This window comes from Hyperolius riggenbachi, chromosome 7 (genome assembly GCF_040937935.1).
Source record: "Hyperolius riggenbachi isolate aHypRig1 chromosome 7, aHypRig1.pri, whole genome shotgun sequence".
Taxonomy (NCBI): domain Eukaryota; kingdom Metazoa; phylum Chordata; class Amphibia; order Anura; family Hyperoliidae; genus Hyperolius; species Hyperolius riggenbachi.
The window spans coordinates 118047087-118069947 of record NC_090652.1 but is presented as its reverse complement, the minus strand read 5'-3'; the positions used below and the strand labels follow the sequence as shown (position 1 = coordinate 118069947).

Genomic DNA, 22861 nt, shown 5'->3' with positions numbered 1-22861 from the left:
GTGCGGCCCTCAACCAAAGTTCAGTGTTCAGAAGAAGACACGTGCCATTAACCCCCAAGATTGTCAGGACGTAGTTGACTATTTAACACAGAAAAGCTCATCTTTCTCAGCTTCTGCACGGAAGCGTGACATATCTTCCTCCTCCTGCTCTGATTCTGGCACCCCACTTAACACTCAGTTGGCCGCCACCACCAAAGTGCCATCACCCCAGGGCTCAGCGGTGTGGAATTTTTTGTGTGTGTCTGCCTCAGATGAGAACAATGCCATTTGTACTCTCTACCACTGAAAATTGAGCCATGGAAAGACCAAGACCCGCGTAGGGACAACTACCTTACGAAGGCACATGATTACAAAGCACAAACTACAATGGGATGACCACCTGAGGAAAAGAAGCACACAAAAACAAAGCCACACACCACAGTGGAAGATACCAGGCCGCAATATTTCTCAAAAAAGGCGATACCTAAACTACACCGTGATGTTGAAAGACAAGTGGTGACATCTCTGGCACACAGCGTTGGGTCAAGGGTCCATCTGACCACAGATGCCTGGTCTGCAAAGCACGCTCAGGCCTGCCCGAAGACTAAGTCAGTCCCCACACACAGCATCTCTGCCTGCACGCCGTGTGACTGCCTATCCCAAGACTAAGTCGGTCCCCACACAGCACCTCTGCTTGCAGGCCGCTTGACTGCCTTCTCCGCCACCACCAACAGGGTCCACCAGGACTCCAGGTGGGTTCCAGAATTTTGGTGCGTGTACATGCCTGCCAAACACCCAAGATAATAAGGTCGTTGCTTCATTGTGGACAGACCAAATTCGGTCAGCTGGACAGTCACTGTTCTGTCATTGAGCTACCTCAGCCTGGCGACCATATGGGCTTGAAAACTGCCATGGCCTGCACTCTGGCCATGGTGCGCACCAGTCCAGCATAGCCGTCACTACACAAACAGCTGTTTGCGGTGCGTTACACAGTGAGTATAGTCTGTCAGTGTGAAGCAGTACACTAATTACACTACCTGATTGATGTATACACATGCAAGATGTTTTAAAGCACTTTAGACCTCCAATTTAGCATGCAATTTGCTTTCTGCCCTTAAAACGCTGCTTTGCGTCAAATCCAGATTTTTTCCCCGGGACTTTTGGCGTCTATCCCACTCATCCATGCAAAAACTCAGATGTGGCCATCACTTTTGTGACCAGCATAAATGTTTCTAGTTTTCAAAGTTCGCCTCCCCATTGAAGTCTATTGCGGTTTGCGGAAGTTTGCATGTTCGCGAAGGTTTGCGTAGGTTCGCGAACCTAAAATCGGAGGTTCGGGCCATCTCTACTGATAAACTCTCTGATATATAAGTTTGGCAACATAGTGTGGCAGGTAAATTTTGTGCAGAAATGGCTTGCAGGTTCCTTCAATTAACATTTAGAGAATACTGGATACTAGATGCCATTTACTATTAATTAACAATATTATGCTATTTTTAAACAGTGTCTATACCGGTTTCTTTTTTGTTTCTTCTTTTTTTTTTTTTTAACCCATTTGGCTGAATAGGTACAGATTGGGGTTCCTAGATTCCATCATAATTAACCATCTCACGCTAGTTACCTCCACCTTATTCTGGGTACTGGAGATGTGCATGAGTCTCTTGTCCAGAACATGGGTGCTTTGTGGAAGTAGAAGGCTTCACTGTCCCTCCCACAAAAATCCACTCAGATTTATGTGTGGGTTGGCATTTGTTAGAGTGTGGCGCTCCATGCTCACAATTCCTTGAGGAATACTAGCCTGCATGCCCTCTTATCAGTACCAACCCACAGCCCATAAGATTAGAGGGTACTCTGCTAAAGGGGGAAAGCAATTTATGATGGAAACTGGAAGCCCACTTTAGCATCCAGGAGGCCCACAGATATCTGTCACCACCCAGATAGCATGCATATAAGGGTGTATAAGGATATAGTAGTACCCTCCCTTAACCGTCCCACAGGTTTAAAAAAAAAAGTAAAAAAACCCACAACATTAAAAAATACTTTATTAATTTAAATTAACAATAAACACTTACCTTTAATTAATGTTCCCTTGCCAATATCCTCAGCTCCCAGCCTGCATGGTGTACAAGGTTGTACAAGGGTTTAACGTTGCTTGGAAAAGCGAAATCCATGTTGTCCATTTTTAAAAATGTATTTTTAGAAGTGTACTGTCACTTTACATTTTAAACGTTTCACCCATAGGCTTGGGGAGAAATATTGTATAGATTGAGGCTTAGGGAGGATAAGGGGCTTGAAACTTTTGCAATCTAAAATTTCTCTGGTTAAAAAAAAAATAGTTTTTCTGACTAAACTTTAATATTGAATTTTTGTGTAAAAGGTTTTGACATATTCCTACAATTAACCCGGTCATGCATAGTACATTTAGTTATGCTACTATGTTTGGGGGCTTCCACTTGACTTCCATACAGAGAAGCATTAAGATGAAATGGGGCCCAAGGCAAAGGAGCAGTTTTGGTTCGATCCATAGTCTTTTTGGTAATCCTGGTAGAGAGGTAGAGAGGTCAGAGGGGGCAGAACCAAATTTTTAACCCTTTTTCACAGCTGTCTGGATTTTGGCCAGAACCTGCAAAATCTGTTTCAAAATCCATAATGCTGGAATGTTCATCTCTGTCTTCTCACGAAGAGCAGTGAAAGTTGTTGGCACTATATAAATGCGTAATATAATAAAAATAACAAATGACAACGGTAAAGCAACCTGGATTACACTGATGAGAACTGCAGCTACTGTACGTTGTGTAATGTACACAGAGAGATTAATCTCAGGGAAAATAACTACAGCTTATATTAATGTACAATTATTAGGCTATTAAAGCGTAATATAACCCAGCATTTCAACTTTGCTCTAAAACATTATTTACAGCATATTATATGCAACCAGCATTTTTTTTTACTAGACCAGCATTGGAAGGGTTACACACAGAGCTTTAAAGTTCCGTGGAGAGAAATGCAGACGCATCCGAAGTTTAGATAGATACAGTTAAATAAACACAATGTAACAAGTGGTGAATTTGACACACACTCTGACTGTGCAGGAGCTCCCGGACACAGAGAGAGAGTGAGTCACATTCCTCACTTGTTACATTGTGTTTACTTAAATGTATCTATCTAAACTTCGAATGCATCTGCATTTCTTTCCACGGAACTTTAAAGCTCTGTGTGTAACCCTTCCAATGCTGGTCTAGTAAAAAAAAATGCTGGTTGCATATAATATGCTGTAAATAATGTTTTAGAGCAAAGTTGAAATTCTGGGTTATATTCCGCTTTAAAGAGACTCCGTAACAAAAATTGCATCCTGTTTTTTATCATCCTACAAGTTCCAAAAGCTGTTCTAATGAGTTCTGGCTTACTGCAGCATGTTCTACTATCACCGTCTCTGTAATAAATCAACTTATCTCTCTCTTGTCAGACTTGTCAGCCTGTGTCTGGAAGGCTGCCAAGTTCTTCAGTGTTGTCGTTCTGTGATGCATCTCCCCCCTCCAGGCGCCTCTCTGCACACTGCTGTGTGTTATTTAGATTAGTGCAGCTTCTCTCTGCTCTATTATCTTTTACAAGCTGGATAAATCCTCCTCTGAGCTGGCTGGGCTTTCACATACTGAGGAATTACATACAGGCAGAGCTGTCTGCACTCTGCAGGAAGAAACAGCCTGACACTTCAGTGAAAGATAGCTGCAGGGGGAAAGAAACACACAAATGATCTCTTGAGATTCAAAAGGAAGGGTGTATACAGCCTGCTTGTGTATGAATGTATTTTCTATGTGTGGACATGCTGTACATCAACCTACTTCCTGTTTTGGTGGCCATTTTGTTTGTTTATAAACAAACTTTTAAAAACTGTTTTTAACCACTTTTAATGCGGCGAGGAGCGGCGAAATTGTGACAAAGGGTAATAGGAGATGTCCCCTAACGCACTGGTATGTTTACTTTTGTGCGATTTTAACAATACAGTTTCTCTTTAAGGTAATTGTAAGGTTATGCGACTTGAAACTAAGTTACAGACAACAACATATTAAATTATTTTAATGACCTGAGCTCCTCCTAGAGAATTATACGTAAAAAAACAAGGCTAGTGAATCCAGTTAACAAACATGTTTTTATTTTTTTGAATTCTCATGCCGACATCACAAAACCTGTCAGTGGTTACAGGGCCGGTTGTACACTTTTTGCTGCCTGAGGCAAAATTGTAAGGATGTGCCCTGCCCCCCTTTCCCGATTTGGAATGATTGCACAGTACCCAACAACTTGATTTGCTTCATTTAGTGTTCTTACATGGCATGCTGCAGCTCAACACAATAGCACACTAGCTGGCTGTGAGTCTATGAAAAACAAACTGTGCTCACCCTCAGCCACTCTATTTCTCCTCAGCCATGACAGCAGTGCCACCTCCTCCCTTCTGCTGTGCAAGTCAAATGATACACTGCTGCTTTCCTGCCTCCCACCTCCTCACTCACTGTCAGACTCCTCACGCAGCACAACAAGCTGCTTTTCCCCAATGATGACCTTTTCACCTTGCTTTACTCTCGCTTCTCCTCCTACTCTGACTGCATGCTGTTAGTGTAAACAAAGTACAAACATGCTGTCCCTGTAATTTCTGCGCCTAATGCAAATGTTTCACATTGCTTCATGAGAGAACTGGCCCTTAACAGACATTTTTAAGTCTGGTAGTTTATTTTGATTTCTCTGAATGATTTTTTAAAGGGAATCTATTACCTGTATAGGTAGAACACTGCTATTGTACACACTGACACAATGCCAAGCCTCTTTCTTCATTTACATGGCTGTTGCCAAATCATCTGTTCTGGTAAATTTATGGCTTTGGCATCGTCTGGTCTATAGGAAGAAGAGGAAAACATGATGCAAAGTTCACACAAGTTAAATTATGTAAATCACCTATGGTATTATGCTTGCTGATGATTTAAACAAGAGCAGTCTGCAACTATGGTACAGATTCTTGGAATTATATAAGCTGACAATAACTACTACAATAAAGAGTGCTTTGATAAGATAATTTATTAATGCTCATTGGCACACAGCAAAATTTCAGCACCTTGCCATATTTTCTAGTTAGCATGTTCAGCATAAAAATGAAGTACTGCTGCGTGAAAAATTATAACACAGCCAGTGGCGTAGCTAAGGAGCTGTGGGCCCCGATGCAAGTTTTACAATGGGGCCCCCTAAGCACTCTATACATAACAATTGATACAGCGCACCAAAACCTGACAATGGCAACTACAGTGTCAGAGGTGCAAGAAGGGGATGGGGACCAGTTTGTTAATGATTATCACTATTCAAAGCATCTATAGAAGTGATTATTATGAGCACAGGACCAATAGAAAGCTAATACCGTAGTTGAGGGAGGGCCCTTCGGGGCCCCTCTGGCCCAAGGGCCCCGATGTGGTCGCTACCTCTGCACCCCCTATTGCTACGCCCCTGAACACAGCCGTGTTCCCACTAACAAAACATTCAACATTCAGTTTTGAACAGTGAAGATAAAAATCTAAAACAAATAAATTATTGTGCAGAAAACTGAACTTTGCAACAGATTTGGGAACTGCCAATCAACTGAGGAGAAATTGATTACTATATTAGCTGCTATTCATTCAACAACAAAACATTTGTAAATCGCTTTTCTCCCTGAGCATCCAAAGCTCATAAGCTTGTCTCAGATCAGTACATAGTGAAGTAAACAGAGGAAAAAGTTATGTGTTGTAGAGGCAGCATGGCTCTGACTCCAAATTTTTAATTGGACTCTGGGGGTGGTCAAGTTATTGGATCCCTTCGATTGTGAGAGGTGTGATGCAGTTGTGACAAATCCTTCAGGAATCCGGGCCCTAGGATGTGTAGAGATTTGAATGTTAGCATGCTAATTTTAAAAAGGATTCTCCATTTATGGTAATGGTAATGGTAATTAGTAATGTGGCAAATGTTGTGGGGGGGGGGGGGAGGGGTTGGCTTATTATCAGTCTTGCAGCAGTATTCTGTACAAGCTGCAGGCGGTATAGGTATTTAGTTGGAAAGCCTGCATAGTGGGCATTGCAATGGTACAGCTGTGATGTGATGAAGGTGTAAAGTAGGATTGGAAAATCCCCTGAAGGAATGAGGTGCTTAATTTTTGCAATATTTCTCAGGTGAAAGACGGAAAGATTCACAACAGCTGTAATTTGATTCCTGAAGTTTAATTCCCCATCAATCAGTACACCCAAGCTGAACACCGTGTTGGAGCTAGTAAGATCAGAGTTCCCTACCCTCAGTGGTGTTGACTGTGTCTGGAGCTGCTGTGCTGCTAAGCACTGACAAGAACCTCATTTTTTTCAGCATTTAGTTTAAGCCAGTTGTCATGCATGCACTCCTGAAGCTCAGCTAATCATGTGTATATTTTTGGAATGGGGTCTGTCATGTCGGGTTTGAATGGCAAATAGTGGTATGTCAGACTGTGTTTTTGGATGATTTTCCTAGAGCCAGCATGTATATGGTAGACAACAAAGGGGATAGTATCGAGCCCTGGGGCACACCATATTTTAGTGGTACAGCATTGGACTGGAAAGGCCCCAAGGCTACCCTTTGTGTTTTGCCAGCCATGAAGGAGAATTTATTTTTATTGTATCGTGTGTGGCCACCTTTACAGTACTTTTGCATCCTGTTTAAGCAAGATTTCTTGATCAACTGTATTAACAGCTGCTGAGAGATCAAGCAGTATCAGGATGGAACACTTGGCTCTTCCTCTGGACATGAGCAGGTCGTTGCAGATCTGAACAAGGCCTGTTTCGCAGCTGTGGTGCTTCTTGAAGCCACATTGTAGGGGGTCAAAGATGTTGTTCCTTGAGAGCTTGGCTTCAAGTTGGAGCAGTGGCGGACACAGCCAGCAGTGGGCCCCTGTGCAAAATTGCAATTGTGGGCCCCTGCAACCTGCGGCACGGCAAAAAATGGGTGTGGCTACAACCTGCGGCGCGCAAAGCGCTCCGCGCCAAAAAATAGGCGTGGATAGAACCTGCGGCGCGCAGCACCGTGGCAAAAAAATGGGCGTGGCAATGACCGGATGAGGGCGGAGCTAACTGTAACTTAAAGCGAACCCGGGGTGAGGGTTTATTTCATTTTAAACAATACTAGTTGCCTGGCGGCCCTGCTGATCTATTTGGCTGCAGTAATACACTGAATTACACCAGCAACAAGCATGCAGCTAATCTTCTCAGTTCTGACAATATTGTCAGAAACCCCTGACCTGCTGCATGCTTGTTCAGGGTCTATGGTTGAAAGAATAAGAGGCAGAGCACCAGCACGGCAGCCAGGCAACTGGTATTGCTTAAAAGGAGAGAAATATGGCAGCCTCAAGATTATTCGCACCTCAGATTCCCTTGAAAAGTGCAACGCAAAGACAGTAGGCCCAAGTTTTGGTGACCCTTTCCCCAGAAAATTCACATAATTGTGCAGGTTTTCTCAATACACATCATGTCGGCAGATATGCCCAGAAAATACGTGCAATCATGTCGGCAGATATGCCCAGAAAATACGTGCAATCATGTCGGCAGATATGCCCAGAAAATACGTGCAATCATGTCGGCAGATATGCCCAGAAAATACGTGCAATCATGTTGGCAGATATGCCCAAAAAATACGTGCAATCATGTCGGCAGATATGCCCAGAAAATACGTGCAATCATGTCGGCAGATATGCCCAGAAAATACGTGCAATCAAGTCGGCAGATATGCCCAAGAAATATGTGCAATCATGTCGGCAGATATGCCCAGAAAATACGTGCAATCATGTCGGCAGATATGCCCAGAAAATACGTGCAATCAAGTCGGCAGATATGCCCAAGAAATATGTGCAATCAAGTCGGCAGATATGCCCAGAAAATACGTGCAATTATGTCGGCAGATTTGCGCAGAAAATACATGCAATCATGTGGCAGACCTGCCCAGAACATACACCTGCTAATATAAATAAAAAAAACAAAAACATTTATTCACCTGCAGCAGCAGACCTCCTGTCCCAGCCTCCATCCGGCGTGCAGCTCCCATGGGTGGTTGGGTGGATAGGTAGCCTGGTGGGTGGGTGAGTGGGTGGGTAGGTAGCCTGGTGGGTGGGTCTGGTAGCCTGGTGGGTGGGTAGGTAGGGAGCCCTTAGCCAGGTGGGTAGGTAGGAAGCCTGGTGGGTGGGTAGGTAGCCGGGTGGGTAGGTGGTTAGGTAGCCGGGTGGGTAGGTAGGTAGGAAGCCTGGTGGGTGGGTAGGTAGCCGGGTGGGTACGTAGGAAGCCTGGTGGGTGGGTAGGTAGCCGGGTGGGTAGGTGGTTAGGTAGCCGGGTGGGTAGGTAGGTAAAAAGCCTGGTGGGTGGGTAGGTAGCCGGTAAGTAGGAAGCTTGGTGGGTGGGTAGGTAGCCGGGTGGGTAGGTGGTTAGGTAGCCGGGTGGGTAGGTAGGTAGCTGGGTGGGTAGGTAGCCTGGTGGGTGGGTAGGTAGCCGGGTGGGTGGTTAGGTAGTCGGGTGGGTGGTTAGGTAGGAAGCCTGGTGGGTGGGTAGGTAGCCGGCTGGGTAGGTAGGAAGCCTGGTGGGTGGGTAGGTAGCCGGGTGGGTAGGTGGTTAGGTAGCCGGGTGGGTAGGTAGGTGGGAAGCCTGGTGGGTGGATAGGTATCCGGGTGGGTAGGTAGGAAGCCTGGTGGGTGGGTAGGTAGCCGGGTGGGTGGGTAGGTAGGTAGGAGGCCTGGTGGGTGGGTGGGTAGGTAGCCGGGTGGGTAGGTGGTTAGGTAGCCGGGTGGGTAGGTAGGTAGGAAGCCTGGTGGGTGGTTAGGTAGTCGGGTGGGTAGGTAGGTAGGAAGCCTGGTGGGTAAGTAGGTAGCTGGGTGGGTGGGTAGGTAGGCAGGTAGCCGGGTGGGTAGCTATCTGGGTGGGGGGCCTGACTCCTATCCTCCCCTCCTTCCTCACCTCGGGAGGGCCCCCCTCCCGATATGCGCGGCACCCTCCCGATATGCGCGGCAAATACAGGAAGTCTCCGGGGCTCCAGGCAGGCGCTAGAGGCTCAGCCGCTTGGTCTCCAATATGTCTCCAACTCTGTATACTGCTTGCTACTTCCTGGTTTAGTAGCGAGCCGTATATAGAGTTGGAGACATCGGAGACCAAGCGGCAGCTGAGCCTCTAGCGCCTGCCTGGAGCCCCGGAGACATCATCTATGTGCCGCTATCCCGCCGCGCATACCGGGAGGGGGGCCCCCCGAGGTGAGGGAGGGAGGATAGGAGTCGGGGCCCCCCAGGGAAACAAAAAAAAAATAAAAAAATATATATATATAAAAAAAAATACTTAATGGGCCCCTGAAGCAACGGAACTTCAGGGGCCCTCGTGCGGCGGCACGGCCTGCACGGCCGTATGTCCGCCACTGAGTTGGAGATACACAGCCTTTTCAATAACTTTTCCCAGAAATGGTAAATGGATAATGGGTGGATAATGGAATAGATTGATTATGTATAGAAATGGATGGCTAATTCCTGAATCAATTTGTTTGCTGGAAATTTACAGTTCAACCACTGCAAATTTCACTTCCTAAAACAAAATTAACGTTTGTTGTCATTGTTTTTTTGTTTTTGATCCTCATAGGAGTGTGGTATAAATACCTTTTAAAGAAAATCTGTAAAAATAAAAAAATAAAAAAAAAAGCAGGAAGGGGAAGCCTCTGGATCCTAATGAGGCTTTCCTGATCCTCTTCAGCCCCTGAGATTCAGCGGCAATGTAAAACAAAAAGTTCCCCTGGGGGGTACTCATCTCAGTCGGGGGAAGCCACCGTATCCTATCGAGGCTTCCCCCGTCCTCATGTGTCCCACGGCGGTCTCGCTCTGGCCCTCCGAACGGCAGGGATGTAAATATTTACCGTACCGGCTCCAGTGCAGGTGCAGTATCGACTTTCTGCTGAGAGACAGGGGGAAATAGCTGATAGCCAGGGGCGCCTCTAGGCATAGGCAGTACAGGCCATTGCCTGGAGTGCCATTGGTCCTGGGGGGTGCCATGTTGCAGAATTAAGCCACACCCCCAAATTAAGCCCCACCCAAGATTAAGCCACACCCCTGTGGCTGTTCTATTACTTGCTTCTGCTTAGGGCCCGTTTCCACTATAGCGTTACGAAATCGCCGGCGAATCACCGCAGGCAAATCGCATGCGGGTGCGATTCCGCATGCGTTTTTTGCCGCGATTTCACATAGGTAAGGCTGTATGCGATTTTAACCATGTCACTGCCTGTGTGAATTAACATGGGTACCTATGCGAAATTGCATGCGAAATCGCGGCACAAAATGCATGGGGAAAACGCATGCGATTTCCCTATTAAATACATTGCGTGCGATTCGCCTGCATTCCACACGCAGGCGAATTCTGAGGCCCCTACCCTGCAGATTTTTTCTGCACAGAAAAACGTGCGGGGAAACGCACAAGTGGAAACAGTCCCATTCACTTGTACTGACTGTGCGAATCCGCATGCGGGCAACGCATGCGGATTCGCGATAGTGGAAACGGGCCCTTAATCTACTTAGTGTAAGTTGCAGGCAGCTGACACCTCTGTGCCTTGTGCATTTTTCTTTCCTCCTTTGTGCCATCTCTGCCTCCTTCTGTCCCCCTGTGCCTCCTTATGTCCCCTTTGCCTTTATTTGTCCCCTTGTGCTACCTCTGCCCCCCTGTTCCTCCTTTAGTCCCACTCTGCCTGCTTCTGTCCTCCTGTGCCTCCTTCTGTATCCCTTTGTGCCTCCTGTCTCCATGTGCCTCTTCAGTCCCCATGTGCCACCTCTGTCCCCTGCGCCTTCCTCTGTCCCAATGTGCCTCCTTTAGTCCCCCTGTGACTCCTTCTGTCCCCCTTTGTGCCTCCTTCTGACCCATTGCAGAGGGTGCCAGGCCGACCAGGCGGGCATGAGTGCTGTGCAGGGGGGACCGCGGTCACTACCGCCAGATGTTGTGTCCCCAGGTGGTGAACAGGCTTGCGGCGTCAAATAGACGCTGCGTCAGTTCACTGGCCCACAGCCCATAAGCTCACTTCTGTAGCCTTACATTACGTGTATTTTCTGGTGAAACACTACCCGCATTGCGAATTTTCTGATGAAACGCTGCCGCATTATGATTATTTCCTGGTGAAACGTTGCAGCATTACGATTATTTTCATGGAAGGGCGCCATGGGGGTGGGGGGCACCACAGGTTTTCTCGGCTGGAGTGACAACATGGCTAGAGGCGCCCCTGCTGATCGCTGTCAGGTCGCTCTACTGCGCAGATGCAAGTCGCCTGCATAGTAGAGCAGACACGACGGAGATCGGCTATTTCTGCCTATCTCCATCCTGTGAGCTGCAACAGCGCCACCCGCTGGAACCAGGGAAGGTAAATAAATTTAGCTTGTCAGACTTGTCGAGCCTGGATTACCGGAGACTTCGGGGGAGCCAGCGCTGGATTGCCTGCAGCTACAGCGGAGGGGGAAGCCTCATTGGGACCCTGAGGCTTCCCCCTACCGAGATGAGTACCCCCCATGGAAGCTTCTTTTTGTTACATGTTCTCTTTAACCATTTATTGTGCAGTAATACAACTTAGCTGAGCTCCCAAATTAATTTTACATCCTTTTATTCCCCCTAAAAGAGCTATCTTCAGGTGGTCTCTGAAAAAAGAGAGCATTTTTTTTTCTTTTTTTGCATCCCCCTCCCTCCTCCCCAAATTGTCCTTAGACTGCCATACATACACGACATTATACATCCATAGGTATCAGCCTATGCATGACATTAGATTGTGAGCCCATCAGAGGGACAGTTAAGTGACATAAATGCCCTCTGAACAGGGCTGCACTAGATTGCAGTGCTGTACACATATATATATATCTGTACACTCCGATCATGGCTGACAGGCTGATCACGGCGGCCTCCTGTGTCCCCTGCAGGGAACACATGCTCAAACGAGCGCTCGTTCCCTGCTAATCTTGCGAGGACTGTAATGATGCCATTCAGCTTTAGGCGGTCCCGTGTCTGCCATGCTCCCACCGCCCATTGGCGTGAGGCAGTCGGTAGGTGAATAATGGGACTTTAAGCACTTTATCCACCAGTACAGTATATCTACGTCCTCTGTGACTTCATCTAAGCCACGAGGACATAGATATATGTCTTGCAGCAGAAGCAGCATTGTGCAGGATTGGGCTTGCTCCTGTGCACACTTCCTGCACTATCTGCTGCAGCACTAATTGGTGAAAGGGAATATATGTTCCCTGAGCTAATGAGATTGATTTTTACCATTAAAAATACTTTTATTATCTCAGTTCATAGTGAAAATACACACTGCAGCATTATTTCAGAATCAAATATCTTCAGCATAAATTGTGACAGGAACACAATCTAAGTTTTGTGATAAACGATAAGAATAGCCAAACAAAATTTGTGGAAACAAAATATAGGTAGAAGGCTGCGCATCCCTGACCCAATACTGTACAATTGAATGGTTAATCGCTGTGGCGCACACCGCCCCCCCTGGACTAAAATGTACGCCCGCATCCAAACAATGCAATACTGGTCTATGGAGAAATTTTAGCTTCCATCATAGTTTTGCATGCAAAAATATAATATACTGGACATCTGCACCAACGTTGAGGTAAATCTCCAGAGCAGATGTCCTAACACTAAACTGACCTAAGTTAAAAGCAAATGTCTTTACCCTGGCAGCAGCTATGCTAAAATGTGTAACTTACATTTAATACAGACAGCAGAAAACAGAGCAAGCGCTGTTGGTGAGCGCTTGCTCTGTTTTCTGCAAACAAAATTTGTGTTTTTTTTATTTACAGTAGCACTTTTTATTTTTAAACTGGAATTGGTAAAACTGAGAAATAATTTTCTTTTTTATTTTTTTCCTTTTATTCCCTTTAAAATGCATAAAAAACAAAATTGTTCGAGGGAAAAAATGCCATACTATGAAAACCTAGTTTGTCTTGAAAAAAAAAAAAAAACAATATATATTTCATTCATGTGTCATAAGTAGGAATAAAGTTATTGCTGATTAAATAGGGACATAGCTAAACTGTCAAAACTGCTCTGGTCCATAAGGGGGAAACAAGGTCTGGATGTGAAGTGGTTAAACTATGTTTATAGATGACAACAACATGTTTTTTTTTTAAAGACAACATTTATTGAAATTTTAATTTTATAACATGACAAAAGCCGAAACAGTCAGCTTAATACAATACAGTACAACAAAAACAACACTGCTGCAGCAGAACAGAGTAGCCCCCCCCCCCCCCAATTAAGGATATCAGAAAAGAGTTTCCCTGGTCATGGCTGTATCAATACGCGGCACGGCGGGTAGCGGCGGATCGGCGGCGAGCGGCGGCGATCGGAAGTTGCATGCAGCTAGCAAAGTGCTAGCTGCGTGTAACAAAAAAAAATTATGCAAATCGGCCCACCAGGGCCTGAGAACTCCTCCTGTGCGACATACCCCGAGCTCAGCTCGGGATTAATCGCTCAGGAGGTTAATAGCAGCTTTGGATTTCAGAGGGAAAGTGGAAACCAGGAGTGGAGGATCAGGAGATGGGAATTGGGCTTGGAAGGCGTGGCGCAACTGTAGGTACCTGAAAAGGTATTTATTTGTGAGTTGATATTGGGATTTAAGTTGATCAAAGGTTAATAATTGATTACCTTCTAACAGGTCTTTGAGCCTATATATCCCTCTGTCAGCCCATATTGAGGGGTCAGGGATGGAGGCAAAATGAGGGAGAGAAATTATTCCACTGGGGAAGAAAAGGGGATACCTGCCCAGGGGGAGATTGAAATTTTTAACTGCTTCCCAGACTAAAATGATTGTTTTCATTGAATGTGTGAGCTTTGGGGAGCATTTGGTACCTCGGTAGGGTAAACTGGCCAGGGCTGTGTGGGATCCCATAACTGCTGCCTCAAGAGCCGTGGCGGGATTGTCAGGGGAGCGGGAGAACCACCAGCAGGAAGTTACTAATATAGCAGCCCAATAGTAAAATTTAAAGACTGGAAGACCAATACCTCCTGCCTCCTTTGGCAGCTGAAGAGTTTTAAGTGCTATTCTAGGGGTTTTAGTGTCCCAAAGGCATGTAGTAATAGAGGAGTTTATTTCTTTAAATAGTTTATTTGGGACTGGGGAGTTGCAAAATATATAGGTAAATTTGGGAAGGAGATTCATTTTTATTGCATTAGCTCTGCCGAGTAGGGTAAGTGGGAGACTGCGCCACGCTTTACATTTGTCTTTGAGGAGCTCCACTACAGGGGTTAAATTTAGCTTCCAAAAGTTAAGGACATTAGTTGTAAATTTAATTCCAAGGTATTTTATCTCCGAGACCCATGTAATTGGGATTGTCTACCAGGAGAGGGACTAGCGATTTAGACCAGTTAATTTTAAGGTCTGAGAAGAGGCCAAATTCCTGTATAACCTCAAGGGACACTTACAGGGAGGGGCCAGAGTCATTTAAGTAGAGGAGCAAGTCGTCTGCGTATAAAGAGATTTTTTTCATGGATCTCGGCCAAACCTTTGATAGCGCTGTTAGCTCTAATCTGAATAGCCAGGGGTTCTATTGCCAATGCAAAGAGGGAAGGAGACAGAGGGCAGCCCTGCCTCGTCCCCCTTCCCAGTGTGAAGGGAGCTGAAATTTGCAGGCCAGTTTTAACCCTTGACACAGGAGAATGGTATAAGGCCTGGATCCATTTTAAAAATTTGGTCCCAAAACCGGAACGGTGGAGGACCTCTAAAAGGAATTTCCACTCCACCGAATCAAATGCTTTTTCGGCATCGAGGGAAGCGATCACTCTTGACCTGCAATTATCATGCTGGATGGATACTAAGGTTTGTCATTAATCGCCGGATATTAATGTCTGTTCCCTTCCCGGGGACAAAGCCGGATTGGTCGGGATGAATTAGGGTTGACAAAACTTTGTTCACTCTAATAGATAATATTTTAATAAGTAATTTATAATCTGTGTTTAGGAGCGAAATAGGTCTATATGACGAGCATTTAGTAGGGTCTTTGCCTGGCTTAGGGATTATTACTATCAGCGCCTCCGCTATTGATTTAGGTAAAGGTTTGTCGTCATGTGGGAAATTAAATATTTGTAGTAGATGGCGGCATAGAACACCTCTGTGCTTCTTAAAGAACTCCATTGGGAGTCCGTCAGTACCCGGAGATTTATTGGTGGGCATTGAGTCTAGTGCTGTGTCAAGCTCCACCCTGGGAATGTCCATATCTAGGTATTCCCTCTAAGAGGGAGATAACTTGGGCAAATGGATACCATTTAAGAATTCAGACAACATAGTATCAGAGTATTGAGCAAAGGATGCATACAAGGCCGAGTAGTAATCCCTAAATAGCTGATTTATAGCTAGTGCATCATGAAAAGGGTTGTCATTTTGGTCAATGATTGTAGATATATGTGGAATAAATCTTTCCTGACCAATAAGTTGTGCAAGGAGTCTCCATCTGCTGTCCCTCTGTTCATATATGCAAATTGTTTTAAGTTTGAGGGCTGATTGTGCGGAACTGGATTGTCTGGCTGCAAGGGCAGATAGAGCGGATTGCCAGGCAGAGTATGATTCTGGGGATTGTGTAGAAATATAATTTTCTTCTGCTGCCTTAGCGGCAGCCTCCGCATTAGTCAGTAGCATTCTAGTTTGATCTCTCGCAAATTTGATACCTGCAGTAAAGGAGGCCCTTACCACGGCCTTGTATGCATCCCACACTACATATGTTTCAGCAGATTTTTTATTCTCTCGCCAATATTGTTGAAGGAGGGTTTTAGTTACCTCCTCCACAAACATACTGTCAAGCCACTTAGGAGAAAGCTTGCAAGCAGGTCGAGCTAGCTCGAGGGGGGCGTGGTCCGAAACTCCTCCAGGGAGAAGCCTGAGACCAGACACATTAGGAGCCAGGTCAGGAGAAGACAGAAACATGTTAATTCTAGAAAGAGTTTGGTGTGTGGTCGAGTGGCTTGTGAAACCACCATCAGTAGGAAATCGTTCTCTCCAAATATCTACCAGGACTAGAGAGTTAATCCAATGTTTGAATACTAGCGAGTCTCTGTTGGAGGGTGACAGTCTGTGCTTCTGGGGAGATATTACCATATTAAAATCTCCGCACAACAAGGTCCTGCATGGAGGCCATTTATTGTTGTGTTCTATGACTTGTTTGAAATTTGAATATCAGCTGGAGGAGGTAAGTATAGGCCAACTATGTTCATTTCAGTGCCATGTACCATGGCATGTATTACTACATACAGTGGTGTGAAAAACTATTTGCCCCCTTCCTGATTTCTTATTCTTTTGCATGTTTATCACACTTAAATGTTTCTGCTCATCAAAAACCGTTAACTATTAGTCAAAGATAACATAATTGAACACAAAATGCAGTTTTAAATGATGGTTTTTATTATTTAGTGAGAAAAAAAACCTCCAAATCTACATGGCCCTGTGTGAAAAAGTGATTGCCCCCCTTGTTAAAAAATAACTTAACTGTGGGTTATCACACCTGAGTTCAATTTCTGTAGTCATCCCCATGCCTGATTACTGCCACACCTGTTTCAATCAAGAAATCACTTAAATAGGAGCTATCTGACACAGAGAAGTAGACCAAAAGCACCTCAAAAGCTAGACATCATGCCAAGATCCAAAGAAATTCAGGAACAAATGAGAACAAAGTACTGTAATTGAGATCTATCAGTCTGGTGAAGGTTATAAAGCCATTTCTAAAGCTTTGGGACTCCAGCGAACCACAGTGAGTGCCATTATCCACAAATGGCAAAAACATGGAACAGTGATGAACCTTCCCAGGAGTGGCTAGCCGACCTAAATTACCCCAAGAGCGCATAGAAAACTCATCCGAGAGGCCACAAAAGAGCCCAGGACAACATCTAAAGAACTGCAGGCCTCACTTGCCTCAATTAAGGTCATTGTTCACGACTCCACCATAAGAAAGAGACTGGGCAAAAATGGTCTGCATGGCAGATATCCAAGGCGCAAACCACTTTTAAGCAAAAAGAACATTAAGGCTCGTCTCAATTTTGCTAAAAAAAATCTCAATGATTGGCAAGACTTTTGGGAAAATACCTTGTTGACCGACGAGACAAAAGTTGAACTTTTTGGAAGGTGCGTGTCCCGTTACATCTGGCGTAGAAGTAACACAGCATTTCAGCAAAAGAACATCATACCAACAGTAACATATGGTGGTGGTAGTGTGATGGTCTGGGGTTCTTTTGCTGCTTCAGGACCTGGAAGGCTTGCTGTGGTAGATGGAACCATGAATTCTACTGTCTACCAAAAAATCCTGAAGGAGAATGTCCGGCCATCTGTTCGTCAACTCAAGCTGAAGCGATCTTGGGTGCTGCAGCAGGACAATGACCCAAAACACACCAGCAAATCCACCTCTGAATGGCTGAAGAAAAACAAAATGAAGACTTTGGAGTGGCCTAGTCAAAGTCCTGACCTGAATCCTATTGAGATGTTGTGGCATGACCTTAAAAAGGCGGTTCATGCTAGAAAACCCTCAAATAAAGCTGAATTACAACAATTCTGCAAAGATGAGTGGGCCAAAATTCCTCCAGAGCGCTGTAAAAGACTCGTTGCAAGTTATCGCAAACGCTTGATTGCAGTTATTGCTGCTAAGGGTGGCCCAAACAGTTATTAGGTTCAGGGGGCAATTTCTTTTTCACACAGGGCCATGTAGGTTTTGAGTTATTTTTCTCACTAAATAATAAAAACCATAATTTAAAACTGCATTTTGTGTTCAATTATGTTATCTTTGACTAATAGTTAACAGTTTTTGATGAGCAGAAACATTTAAGTGTGACAAACATGCAAAAGAATAAGAAATCAGGAAGGGGGCTAATAGTTTTTCACACCACTGTATCTGCCAAAGGTGTCAATTTTGAGATGGAGTAATTGGAATGGGCATTTTTAATGAACTAGAATAGAGACTCTTCGTGCATAGTTGGAAAAGGTGGAGGAGTAGCATGCAGAAATAAAAGGTTTTTGTAATGAGAGGACCCTGCTGAGTGAGCCTTCAAAAGGACAGTAATGTCAGGTTGGTAGTTGCGTATAAAGGAGAATACAAGAGCTCTTTTTATCTTATCATTAAGGCCTCTGACGTTCCAGAGGATCACCTTCATATTAGCAGAAGCGGTGGTCATACAAAAATAGATAATACCATAACACCCCAGGAAAAAGGTAACCGTTTGGGAAGGAAAGACCCTGGGTACTCTAAACTGCTGCAGAAAAAGGAACATACAAACATATTTACAAGAAACAACACATTTACATCCCATGAAGATCTCTTCATTACCTTTAACCCTAAACCACCCTGCCTCAACCTTACTAACTAGCTGAAGCTTATACCCCTAACTGAACTTTAACTGTGGTGGCTTTGCACTTCTATTATTGGTGCAGTATGACCGCTGGTTGAAGACGGTAATGGAAATAAGGAATAGGTCACAGTCTTTCTCTCTCCTGGGATTTAGCAATAGTTTAGCCGGTGGTGAGCAAGAAAGCAGAGCAAGTCTTTGTTGGATTCTGTAAAATAACTTTGAATCAGAATAATACAGTGGATCAAAAGATCAAAGTTAGGAGCCCAGATTCAGTGCGCTGGAAAAAGCATGGCTTAGGATAATCCTGTAGTGCGAAGACGGGATTTCACCGTATTGAAGGTTTTCCTCCGTTTCTGAGTCTCTGGGGAGAAGTCCGGGAAGAACATCAGACGGATATTCTCGTAAGGGATGTCTTGAAGTTTCCTGGCCTCTTGGAGGATCATGTCCCGGTCCTAGAAGTTAAGGAGCTTAAGTATGTAAGGACGTACAGGAGAGCTGGGAGGGAGAGAGATTTGGTTGGTATGCGGTGTGCTCGCTCCACAACGAAGCACGTGGAGAAGGCCGCTTCAGGCATGAGGCATCTGAGCAGGGCCATGATGAAGGTTACCAGATCATCCACTTCGCTTCCCTCCGGGAGGCCCATTATGCTGATATTGTTGCGTCTATTACGGTTTTCAGAGTCTTCGATCCTGTCTTCCAGACGTTTGACTTTTCTCACCAGGTTGGATGTGGTCGTCGTCTGGACAGCGTTGGAGTCCTCAATGTTGCTTATACGCTGCTCTGCTTGCACGAGCCGGTCTCGGATAGTAGAGACATCATGGCGTAGGGTCGTCATCTGGGATTACAGGCAATCAATCTTAGTTCCCAGGTTATCGCCTGTGGAGCTGATGAGGTTCTTGCAAGCTGTGATAGCAGCCATAAGTTGAGTGAGGTCGGGTTGCTCCTCTGCCGCCATCGGTGCTGGTGGTTGTGTGGCCTTCACTTTTGCAGGAGGCAAGATGGCGCAGGTTTGAATGCCGCGCGATTTGGCTGTTTTGTTTTTCTTCTCCGGTGGGTCCGCTCCGGTCGCTCCTTTTGGCATAATCACCCCACCGGTGTCAGGAGAGGTTCTGCCGGCAAGCAGGATGTTTTAGGGGGTAAAAAGCAGGATTTATGGCCGGTTAGGAGAGAGGAGATCAGGAGCTTAGGGAATTAGCAACCGCTCAGTCTGCGTGCATAGCCATGCCCCGACAACAACAGGTTATATTAGATTAACGATCTGAACTCCTCCTAGAGAATTAAATGTATAAAAACTATAAGCAGGCCAGATTTATCATAAGGCGCTATAGGCATGTGCCTACAGGCGTCTGATGATGGAAAGACGGCTCATGCCCCTAGTGCCTCCCACCCTCCTTCCCTATGCAGAGTCCTGATCAGAATGTAAATAAGTGGTTACTCACACAGCTCTCAGCATTCCACTGATGAGATCTCCCTTCAGTCGGGGCAAACACTAGCTACTTAATACTGAGGGTATCTCTGGATACCTAATGCTCAGGGCCGGATTTCTGGGAAGGTCACAGAGGCCAAGGCCTAGGGCGATAAAAATTAGCAGGGCGCAGGACTTGGAGAGATAAGAGGTCACATGTCAAAGTAAATCACCTCTCCTGCTTTGCTCTGGTCTGCCTGAATTCCAGAGATCCCTGCATCTCTCTCACTTGTGCAAAGTGTGTGTTATGCCAGTCAGCATCTGCTGTCACCTGTATGATGAGAGGGGACAAACAATCTGCTGTGAGAAGAAAAATATATGGGCTCAAGTAGTAGAACTCTTGAGTTCCGATAAGTTTTTTTCATGCAGCACGCATTCACACACGGGACTGATGTTATTTTATTACTGGTAGGTCAGTGCTGTTAAAGACCTCAGACTTGTCAAATTGATGGCTTTTTTTTTTCCTCCTAGAGAATGACAACAACATTCTTTGTCCTGCAGTTTAACTCTTTCCTGGCATTTTTTGCCAGCAAAGTACTGTGTTGACCATCAGTGAAAGCAGGATGATTTGAAACAGAATGACAACTGTGTTACATTTATTTACATTTACAAAACAATCAATGGATCTCCTGCTGACTGTATATATAGCTATGTGCCTAACATCTTGTACACAAGTCTGAAGACTGCTCTCACTGTTTTTCTTTTGGTTAGCCAATAAAAAGTGTTATTCTGTTACAAAACTTCCTGCTGACTGATTTTAAGATCTGTCTTAAGTGCTAAATTGTCACTGTGTAAAGTACACCTGAGCTTATGCTGGGTACACACAATGCAATTTTCTGACAGATTTACTGTCACATCGACTATTTCCAACATGTCCGATATGCTTTCCAATCAATTTTCTGAATGTTTTTTCATAGAAGTGAACAGCAAATTGATCGAAAAATTGAAATTAGATCAGACATGATGGAAATAATCGACCTGACAGTAAATCTGTCAGAAAATTGCATCATGTGTACCTAGCATTACACTACATCTATGCCAGTGTGTGTAGTGTCGGATCCTTCTACTTACCTGTTCTTTGGTTTGGATGGGCTTCTCTCCATTGCACTGCTCTGTCCCGTTTGTGGCTCTGACTACAGCTAGTCGCACAGAGGACAAAGAAGTAGCGCTGTCCACTGGGGCTCCTTGTGATTTTGCACTCCTGTATGCATGTGCACAGGAGCCGAGGGAGTGTTATGGGTATGTGTACTTGACAAGTGCTGCTGAGTGCTCATACATGAGCATCATTTCTGAAGTATGCAAGCCCAGAACACTATCGCCTGCTGTGCATGCAGACAGGAGCGCAAAATTACATGGAGTGGACAGAGCATGCACTGCTTCTTTGTTGAACGGGCAGGGCCGGGCCGAGGCACAGGCTGGAGAGGCTCCAACCTCACGGCGCAGTGTAGGAGGGGGTGCACAATTCATTCAGCTGTCATTCCTAATTGTGTTTGAAGCAGAAAGAAATAAGAAAAGGAGATACATGGAAGTGACAACAAGCCAGATAACTAGAGACTAAGGTGTTGGGGGCCCTGGGGTGCCTCTTACTCTAATAGCAATCAGTGTGTGACGGCTGGGTGGGAGGGATGGAGGGGCGCACTTTGGTGTCTCAGCCTTGGATGCTGGAGGACCTTGTCCCGCCTCTGTGAACAGGGCAAAGCAGCAAAACAGAGGGGGGGGGGGGGCGTTCAAACTAGTCAGAGTTGGACAGAATGGGGGGGGGGGGCGGTTGGTCACAGCCGGCCTAGGGTGCTGGAAAGTACAAATCCGGCCCTGCTAATGCTAAGGGACACTGGTAGCTATCTATGAGGGGCAAGGGAAGTAAGGGAGAAGTGACAGCTGGACCAACCAGCACACTTGTGGTGACGTTCAGCGCAGGTGTTTGTAGCTTCATGGAGGGCAAAATCTAGGGTGCCACTGCCAGGATATCTGTGCCTATAGGCTTCTGTGAAGTAAATCCGGGCCTGACTATAAGGCTGGTGAATCCAGTTGATTTGTATACAGTATTTTCTTCACTTTTCTTGCTGATATCACAAATTCTGTTAGTGATTATAACAGACCTTCTGGAGTCTGTTAGTTGATTTTCATTTCTCTGTTTATATTAATAATTTATGTTAGAGAATGTTTTACAAGTACAGGAAGAACACAGTGTTATTGTACATCCTGACATAATGCCAAGCGTCTTTCTTCATTCATACGCTGCTGCCATGCAATCTGTCCTGATAGACTGAATTGCCGCTTAAGAATAAGTGTGGACAACCTGATGGGAGACCTCCAGGACCAGGGGGTCTTTGGATACCCCCCACCTCCCCTCAAAACAGAAATCATACCAGGTTCAGGGGCAAGCAGGCGCTCACCCCACCTCCCCCCCCCCTTTCAAAAAAGAAATCAGGCAGCAGGCAGCCCCCCCCCCAATAGAAACCAGCCCCCCCCCCCCCCAAAAAAAAACATATAAGGTAGAGTGACCATACGTCCCGGATTGCCCGGGACGCGTCCCGGATTCGGGGTCCACTGTCCCAGGCAGCATGAGGTCCCGGGAAACGTCCCGCTTTCAGCAGCGGGACGTCCCGGCCTCGGGACTCTGGCCACTCTCTCTTCATGAACTGGCAGCGGCGTCTATAGACGCCGTGCCAGTTCATTTCCTGCAGCCCCGCTCCAGCCTCCTCTTCCGGTGTCTGTTCCGACACCGGCACGCGAGCAGGGCTACGGCAAGATTGCTGCCGAATCCCTGTACTGGAGACCTATTTGTGTCTCCAGTACAGGGCTTCGAGCGCCATCTTGCCGTAGCCCTGTCAGCGCGGGAGACCAGAGAGAGCAGGAGGAACAAGACGGTCCCGGGACGGAGCAGCGCGCCAGAGGAAGACTACTGCCAGGTGAGTAAATGGTTTTTTTCCAGGTGTACTTTGCCCGCATGGCGTTTCATTTGTGGTGAAATGTTTGCCCACATTATGTTTCATTCCTGGTGAAATGTTTGCCCGCTTTGCGTTTCATACCTGGTGAAATGCTTGCCCGCATTGCG

The 22861-nt window shown here is 45.7% G+C and overlaps 1 protein-coding gene across 1 annotated transcript in view; it reads left to right on the top strand.

The window, feature by feature from the left end:
• Positions 1-22861, top strand: part of LOC137526102 (parvalbumin beta-like) — a 235394-nt gene that overhangs the window by 88217 nt on the left and 124316 nt on the right. The window lies entirely within an intron of this gene.